The sequence below is a fragment of the Podarcis filfolensis genome (assembly GCF_964270895.1).
Source record: "Podarcis filfolensis genome assembly, chromosome: 5".
Taxonomy (NCBI): domain Eukaryota; kingdom Metazoa; phylum Chordata; class Lepidosauria; order Squamata; family Lacertidae; genus Podarcis; species Podarcis filfolensis.
The window spans coordinates 52560538-52570270 of NC_139608.1; positions in this window are offsets into that span (position 1 = coordinate 52560538).

Sequence of the window (9733 nt, forward strand, 5' to 3'; positions counted from 1 at the left end):
ATTTTTTTTAACAGTAGCATAATTGATTTCAGTAATGGAGTCACTGCCATTATTTCAGGTACAAATCCAGTAACTTGGTCACTATTTCTTGACACACACACGGAGAGGAAGAGTTCTTGACACAAGAATTTGATGCAAATTCAGTTTGAATGGATTTAAAGAATATATGTTGGATGCGTCATGCCATTCCCATTTATCAGTTTTGTAGTCTTTTTTAAAAGTCATGCCATGCCAGCGTAGTGTTAACTCTTGGCCACTGTGTGGATAGTGTCATACGTTTGTCACTAAATTTGACTTGGGCTTGTATCTGGGTGGAGACGGGTTATATATCAGTTCTGGTTAGAGACAATAAACCTATTGAGTCCCCTAATCTTTCCCTAATGGTGCAGGCCACCAATGGAATCCTCAAATTATGAAGGCAATGGCACAGTTCCCTGTGCCATAAGCCTTTGAAATTAATAAACCTGCAGCGTGGCCTGAATGGGGGGTGGGGGAGGTTGCTTTTTCCTAGCTGCAAAATTCTGCAAAGAGGTAGGAATAGTGCAGGGAAGTTAAATCCAATGTGCTATGTATGCCCCCAATGTTTATAAATCCTTTACCTTTGCCAAAGTGGCCACGAGTATGACTGATGATGTTCTGGCTGAATTATCCCCATGAGGAATGCAGTTTATGAGAAGGACTGTTTTTTATGAGCTTAGAAGCCTGGGGAAATGGTTCAGTCATTTCTTAAGGCCTTGAATTAACAGGCTGAATACTGTTGAGTTCACTGATAAAAAAGAGGAACACTTCAAAGATTAGTACTTGGAATTCTAGACAAGGAGCTTTCTGAGAGAATACAATTAATGGAAGAGTTAACTCTTCATAGAGGCAGCAAGGCAATCCAAGTTGATCAAGACTCAGGTGAGGGAGCGAAACCAAACTGGGAGTGGCTGGAAGCAGGTAACCTGTACTCCACAAAACAGTAAAAGCAGCTGCTGCAGCCATTTAAAAAGGGCAATTTTGGTTGCTCTTCCCCCTTCCAATCTCTCTTCCTTTTGTAGCGAATCTTAGATCTGAAAGCCTGAGAGCAGGGACTGATTTTTGTAAGGCATTCAAGGAGGGTGTTTTTTTTTTTAGAAAAACAACAACTGAAGAGTAGGATAAAAATACTTGAACTTACTCTTCAATTATCTGCAAATGCAGCACAAAGACCACTCAGAAGGAGCAATTCAGCCATTTTGAAGATCTCTTTAGCAAAGAACCCTGTCTTTTCAGACAGCCTTTAGAGGGGTTTGTCCTTGAAGAGAAGCACAGGGACGGAAGTGATCAAAAATGGCATTGATTGCAAAAGGTCTCAACTGATGCACAACCATTAAATCTAGTGTGAAATTCACGTCATGGGTTTTGGGACATGCAGCCTTTACAAAGTTAAAAGACTTCATCTACATTACTCCCATATTACAGTTTTATGATGGCAGCAAGGCAGCATACAATGATTGACAGCTATGGATACCAGTTGCGTTCTGTTCCAGAACACTTAGCAAAGCAGGAAAATGTTATGCACAAATAAAAAAGGGGTGTTTTTCTGGCTAAGTCTTTCACAGCTACCTATGCGGTTTATCTTATTTCAGTCTACTTACAAGCCTTAAATGCTGGGTGGCCATTATAAAAGAAGAACAAACTAACTAACAACAGCTTTGGACTGAGGACCATTATGATATCAGCATCTTCTAAGAAGAAGAAAAATGAGTTCAACCTAGTCGAGTGTGTACTAGGAAAAAATTGCTCACAGCAGCCACCTTGTAATAAAACACTGCAGTGTGAGTTGCAGGAGATTAAAGCTTAGTTTCATGTTGTGCATGCTTCTTTGACAGCATCTTAGGTTTCATCAGAACCATTATTTGTTTCTTTAATTTGTATTGCAGCAGACATCAACTTGTTAAAGCAATATAATTAAAAATTAAAACATATTAAAAAAATTAAAGCATTGAAATGCATTTACAACATCTACAAACATCTTAAACCACAAAAGTCTTACAGAGCATGCTCTGAGGGCACATGATGAAGAAAATAAATAGCTGGGTTCGGTCAGTGTCTGGATGGGAGACTACATGGGAAGTGTGTGTACGCTGCTTTTGAGTTCCATGATGGGCAAAAGGTGGGATAGGACTATACTAAATAAATACATATATCCACTATATCAGATGAAAGTGCCTTATAGACCTTAGCAATGCTTCCAAGGTGACTAGAAAATACGTTGACCATGGGCAACTAAGTGAATTAGAAGGCCTGATCAGAAAATTATACCAAACCATATGGAAATACATTAAACAAGTTCTAACAAAATGCAGTGAACTCACCAGGTAAAACAAGGTAAAGGACCCCTAGGCGACACCAGGTAAAGGACCCCTAGGCGGTTCAGTCCAGTCAAAGGCGACTATGGTGTTGTGGCACTCATCTCGTTTTCAGGCCATGGGACCTGGCTGTTGTCCACAGACAGCTTTCTGGGTCATGTGGCCAGCATGACTAAACCGCTTCTGGCGCAACGGGACACTGAGACGAGTGCCAGGGCGCACGGAAATGCACCATGCAAATAGCAGCTCAGTTGTTTAGAGCGTGCTGCTGACAATGCCAAGGTTGCAGGTTCGATCCCTGTAAGGGAGGGACAGATGCATATCCCTTCAGTTCCAGGAGTTGGCCTAGATGATCCTCAGGCTCCCAACTCTATGATTATGTTTGTGAATGCCAGTTGTTGAAAACCACAGGAGGGGAGAGTGCTCTTGTGTTCAAGTCCTGCTTGCAGGCTTTCCATACACATCTGGCTGGCTACTGTGACAGTTGTACTAGATGGGCTGCCAGGCCTGCTGTTCTTATGGTGGCATCATATCGGAAACAACAAGTGAAAGAATCTTTACTCCCTATACTGTTTTCTAGTAGACCAGCCTTTGCCAGCCTGGTGATCTTCAGATGTTTTCGACTATAACTCCCATCGATCCAACAAGCACACTGGCTTGGGGCTGATGGGAGTTGTAATCCAAAACATCTGGAGGGCACCGGGTGGGAAAAGGCTGTGATAGGCCTTGGAAATGACTTGCAGCTAACCTGTGTAAAATGGAAGATCTATGTGATTTGATGGTAACACCAAAAGGAAGACAAATCAGAACAGCCATTCCACCCACGAACAAATCCTATTCTACACTGGCCTGGCCTGAAAAAGTTTTCCCATATGATCACTAAGCTAGGAGGAGTTAGGAGTATTTCTGTAAGTTGTGCAATTCAGTTCACGAACTACCACACTGAGAACCTGGGAAGAGAGTTTGTATCGAACAACAGAGACAAAGCATCTCAGACTCAGCCACTGTGTAGTTAAAAATAAAACACCCACATCATAGTCTGTTGAGACTGAATGTGAAAAACGTAACAGAGAAGACTTGAATCAGAAACAGAGAATGATAAATTTTATAATGCAAGTGGGTGTTGAACTCATTTAATAAGCTGTCTGCACAAAGTGTATCAATCCTATGGCGTGAGCTGTAACTAAGAAGCTTTTTTATTTACATAACTGCTGATTCCTGCATTGGAAAAAATCCCGTGAAAATGACAACTATGGAGACTTCCATGATGATGTGTTGGGATATCTTATAACCCCCTCACTCCCATCATGGACAATATATTCTTATGAGTTTGTGGATGGCAGACTCCCCTGTGTAATGCGTTTGTTGGTACCAGACACTAAATCCCTGGACCCAAATGTTAAAAGCTAAATAAGCCAGGCTAGTTTCTTCATGAGCTAATCACCTGGGAGATGAGCCATTTAGAGAACAAAGGAAATGTAATGGGCCATTAAGAAAGGCTTTGTGCCAAAAGCCAAGTAGGTGGTGCCCCTCCTCCAGCTCTGAGTAAGAAAAAGAAAAGCCAGAATTTAAAGCTGAGATTGAGCTATAGGAAAGGAGGTTTCTGGTTGAAAAGGGCAGCAAGCTGGAGAAAAGGGGCAGAGCGTGATAGTTAATTTCCGTTTGAATCCAAGGCTGTGGCTATGGGAGAAACAAGGCCCTCTTGGGGTGCCAGTGCTGTGAACCCCTGCATCGTAGGCTCAGGTTGTATGTATGCGAAATAAGAAATAAAAAATAAAAAAATTGTCCAGTAGCACCTTAGAGACCATCTAAGTAGTTCTGGGTATAAGCTTTCATGTGTATGCACACTTCTTCAGAAAAGCTTCTATCCAGAACAAACTTAGTTGGTCTCTAAAGTGCTATTGGGCATTTTTAAAATTTATTTCGACTGTGTCAGACCAACACGGCCACCTACCTGAATCTAGGTTGTATATATGTGTAAACCATATATAATGGAAGACAGCACTGTGTCTGCCGTGCCTCTTTGGGGAATGGCCTGGAAAGTGTGTATGGAGGTCCTGGGTTGCCTAGATGGCAAGACCCCCCTCTCGACCTCAGTGATGCGGTCCAAAAGAAAGGAGAGCAATACATTTGGCACCAGCTTGGCTGCATACAATACACCATCCAACCATCTTAGGGACTCCACTCTGGATTTGTGTAGGGTTTACTGCTTAGCGCCTTTTCTTCTTCCAAAGATGCCCTGCAAGCCAACAGGTAGGTCATCAACTTAAGTATTTGTATCAGAGGGGAAAACGTCCTTTGCAGTAGGTCAGCCAGAGGAGCATTGGAGATGGTGCTTTGTCTTTTTGGAATGAGCAGGAAAGCAGAACACTCCCCAATCAACAGTAATAAAACTACCTTAAAGTACATAGGATGCCTCATTACTTGCTTCACCAGCTTTTGTTTGGGCCATTAGATACAAAGCCCCCAAATAAAAAGTGTAGAATTATTTTCACTCTCCCACACATTGCAGAAGAGAACCATTTTCATTACAACTGAAACTGGGAGCAAGAATATGATTACACCTTGGTTAAAGTTAGGTTTCAGGTTGTTTTCTTAAATGCATACTACCCGTCAGTGGCAATTTTCAGGGCCTTTCACATCCAACAGTAAAACATAAAAGGGTAATAAAGCAACAGCAATCAAAAAGCAGAATGGTAAAGCAGCAGTAAAACAAATAATAAAAAATCCATTAGATGTTAAAAGCCTGGAAAACAGGGTTGTCTTGCCAGAGCCCACAATTCAGTCTCCTGACCAACAACTGGCTGTCCTGAGGGAAAATTTGGCTTTCTGTGTGTCTTACATGCCTGTGTAAAATTTCATGAAGGATGAGAAAGGAAGAATTGAAGAATTGTGTTGGTGAATAATCCTGTGATACCAGAAGGCTAAGGTGAGAGCTTCTTCCTTAAATCCCAAATAATGCCTATTTTTTTATCTGCTCACTTGGACCTAATACCTGGACTGGCTCCTGCAAGCTGGGGCAGGCTGAAGAACCAGTCTGATCATCCAGTTCAGCATTTACAGTGTATGTTGTTTTTGCACATTTCTTCTTCTGAGGAATGAATCAGACTTCAGCAAACAGCTCCAGATAAGTAGTGGGTGTACCTCCTTTGAACCTGATGTTAGACAATACGAGGACACATTGCACACTATTTATGACACATGATCAAACTAGGTTGGTCCTTTGCACGCTGTTTGCAGGAGTGTCTGCTGCACCACAGTTCCGGAAGTCCAGACTTCTATTGCTGCAGTTTGGAAGCATCACCTCTCTGCAAGTTCCACACAGCACTGACAGCAGTAATACACCCACCGCTTCTTGGGTTGATCTGCCTTGTGTGGTTCATCTTCCCTGTGCTTGATCCAAGTGGTTTCAGCTGTGTTTATAAGTCCAGCAATACCAGAAAGCTATAATTTACAGGCTGCTCTTTTATACAGCAGAGAGAAGATTGCTAGATTCTAGACAAGTTCCCCATTCCTTTGAATATTATCTAGGATGGGTCTTTCTTCTCTACATGACTGGGCACAGAGATAGTAAAATATAATGACCCATCTTGTTGGCACAGGTTGTTTCTAGAAGTTTTCAAACCCCTGGGCAGAAGGGGAGCAGATGCCCCCTGACCAACTTCTATCCCAAAATGTAAAATCAAACAGAACAGTTCATGCTGTTTCTAATTCAGGTCTCGTTTCATGTAATTTAATGTTTTGGTTTTGTTTTCTTTCTTTTTTTAAAAAAAGCATTTAAAAATGCATAACGTTTGCATGAAAGTCAATGGAGCACATGGTGTCAGAATGCAGCTGAACTCTGGATTTTAGCTGGGAGCAGATCTGGGGACATTTAAAGCATATTGATCTCTGCTGCAACTTTAGTGTGTGTGTGTGTGTGTGTGTGTGTGTGTGTGTGTGTGTGTGTGTGTTTGGCTGGAAATCTTAACCAGCCTCTTGTAAAATCCTGGCTTTCTTCAATTCTCATGGGTATTTCTCACTTTGCCTCATGGGAGAGAAACAGGAAGTTCAGGTGTTGTGTCATTCTGATCTTCCTCTATCTCATTGTTTGGGTAGTTGGGGGGGATCTTGTATAGCTGGGGGGCTAGGGTGTCAAGTTGTGGTAATCTTCCTTGTTTTTCCTTGCAACTTAACCAGTCCTCATCCCACTCCCCCTCTGGCTTTGTCAGTCCCAGATTTCTCCCCTCCTCTGTTGCAAGAGCTGCAGTTCCTCCTCTGCATTCCTAGCAAATGTTGACATTAAACAGATGCTGCAAACGGAATTTGGGGCTGACCCTTGGTCCACCTACCTTAGTATTGTCTACACTGAGATTTAAATGCACCAAAATAGAGGCTCAAATGTAAATTACATGACAAGCAATCCCCTCCAAAATATCTGCATGGTTAAAAGCCAAAACAACAGCAATAACATGGTATACAAAAAAGGAAGATATCACCTAGATATACAATCATACTCCTGTTGAAATGTGCAACAAACTCTGGCATATTCAAACAACAGGAAGGAGTTGAAAACTTATAGAAATGGAGTAAGTTGGAAGATCTTTATGAAAACATCAAATTAGGATTCGGCAGCAGCCGAATGTAAATGATGAATGTAACTATAATGAACACCAAACGGTTAGTTCATGTTTTTAAATGTACCATATATGCTTCTTTAGCCTTTCGTTCAAATATATGTAAATGGGGATTTGATAATAGTTTCAGAGACACATTTGTTGTCAGAATGCAATACATATCTTTCTAGCATGTAAAGACTTAATAACAGCAATAAAAACAAATACTATTGTCTGGATACTACAGCTATAGGTGTGTAGGAAATATTCCGGTGCAAGCGCAGAGACCTGGTTATTTGAAGGGAGGATATGGCATTTAGTGAGAACATAGGAATGACAGCAATAATTATATTGTTTACCACAGCAACACCCAGAAGCGCTAGACTTCCTTTAAGATCTGTTTCTTTCATTTGCTTTATTTATTAATTGCTGCCCATGAAACATCTCAAAGCAATTTAACTATAAAAACATCCATGATATCAGACACCTCCCTCAAAACTTCTCAATTTTACATAATAATAAAAAAGTATTAAATGCTTGGTTGGCATCTGTCTGTCTTGGGAGATAATGGAGGAGTGCAGTTTTGGGAGTGAGGTCACTGTTGGAAGGTTACAGTGCCTGCTGTGGCTGTAGAGACCGATATCAGAAAGACATGTTTTGTTGCAGCTGGAGCAGATGAAGCATTGTTGCAGCAGTGGGTGCACTCCCTCATTTCTAAAGGAACAACATGCAGGGCATGCTATGCTAGGCAAATATAATATTCAGTGGAAACACTTGGACCAAATGCAACAAATCCGGTGGTACCTCGGGTTACAGACGCTTCAGGTTACAGACTCCGCTAACCCAGAAATCGTACCTCGGGTTAAGAACTTTGCTTCAGGATTAGAACAGAAATCGTGCGGTGGTGGCATGGTGGCAGCGGGCGGCCCCATTAGCTAAAGTGGTACCTCAGGTTAAGAACAGTTTCAGGTTAAGAACAGACCTCCAGAACAAATTAAGTTCTTAACCCGAGGTACCACTGTAGTCAACTATTGCACTGAAACCTGCTTGTCTGGGAAGATCTTCTGAGCGCAGTTCCTGTGGGACTCCATAAAGGTCAATCCATTTTGCCCCCATGATGTTCATAAAAGGCATGTCCTGTCTCCCCCCCACCCCCCAAAGTACTGAATGTTAACAGCTCCTGACTCTCTTATCTCTTCAAGTACTGGACAGGACAGTAACCCTCAAAAGGAAGCAATTAAGGAAGCAAACATAATTAAAGGGCCAGAAATACTTGTTGAGGAGCCAAGTTTTTACACAGCCCATGGGAGAGGTGGATAGCTTTGGGAAAAAAGACAGAAAATTGTTCACATCCTTCACAATGAGAAACAATTGGGAAGCACTGTTTTAACAAGCAGGGTACTTCGGTATCCAGTACTTAAGGAAAGATTAATAACTAACTTTGAATGCAGGCAGCCTCCTCGGAAAACTGTAACCTCACCCCTTCGTTCTCCTTTCAACTTCTCGTCAGTCATGTAAATGACACAGCTTACATCATGGAGATGATGTAAAGCTTAATTGAGGCTTGGAAAAATGCTTTAAGATGTATGAATGAAAGATGCTGTGGCAGATCAGACATTATTAACTCCCTCTAAGCTAACGCCTGCACCTGAGGTAAAAATCTACTGGTTCCAAGGCAATGCTTCTTTGAACTGTTTGGCATAATCAGTGTGATTTCTTTGGGGTACAATTACAATGTTATATCTTGCTATCAGATTTCTACTATGGAAAATCCTGAATCCTGTCTAGTCAGTACAGTACGCACCTTTAATAACTTAACAAAACATGAAAGGTGAAACAGGTGAGTGTGTGAGAATGTAAGAGAGAGATTACTAGAATAATAAAACTGAACTGTAGAGTTGGGCAGGGCCCAAAGGTCCTCTAGTCCAAGCCCCAACAACGCAGGAATCACAATGAAAGAATCCCTGATAGATGACTATTCAAATTCTGTTTAAAAACCTTCAGTGAAGGAGAGCCCATCACCATTCCACTGTCAAGCAGCTGTAACTATCAGAAAGTTCATCCTAATATTTAGTTGAAATCTCCTTTCTTGAATTTCAATCCATTGGTTTGGATGCTACTCTCTGGGGCAGCAATTTATGCACAATATCTCTTATTCCTGGGGACAAGATCAGAGCTGATACAGGCTGACAAATCTGAATGAACAAAAGCTTTTAACAGTATCTTTGTTTTCACCACCTGCTTGACCAAGAGCTGTAGAAAACTTGCATGTTTTCATAGCATCACAAATAGATATTAACCAACTGTCCAAGGGGATGGAGAACCTGCTCTCCTTTAGATGTCGTTGGACTACAACACCCATCATCCTGTGCTGGCTGGGAATCACGGGAGTTAGGAGTGACTATCTGGAGGGCAGCAGTTTCCCCATCCCAGAAAGGTGTTAGCTGATCCAATTTGCACTCTTGCTAAGTCTGACTATTAAGACATTGAACCCTGCAGATAACTTGTAAAATAATGCACACGGTGATTTGCGATCTCGATCACACGCAGTCTGTAGTCCGCTGCCAGCGGGGGTTCAATATGGGTATGTCTTTGAGTTAACGTCTTACATAAAAAACCTGACAGTACCTAACTATCGAACGCTTTTCACCAAAGCCAGACTAAATGTCTTCCCCTCTGCAGTGCTGGATGGTAGGTTGAGGGGAGTTCCCTACCAGGACAGACTTTGCTCGTGTGCTCAAGACATCGATTCCATAAATCATATTTTGTTGCATTGTGCGAAGTATGAGCACACCAGGGCTGAAC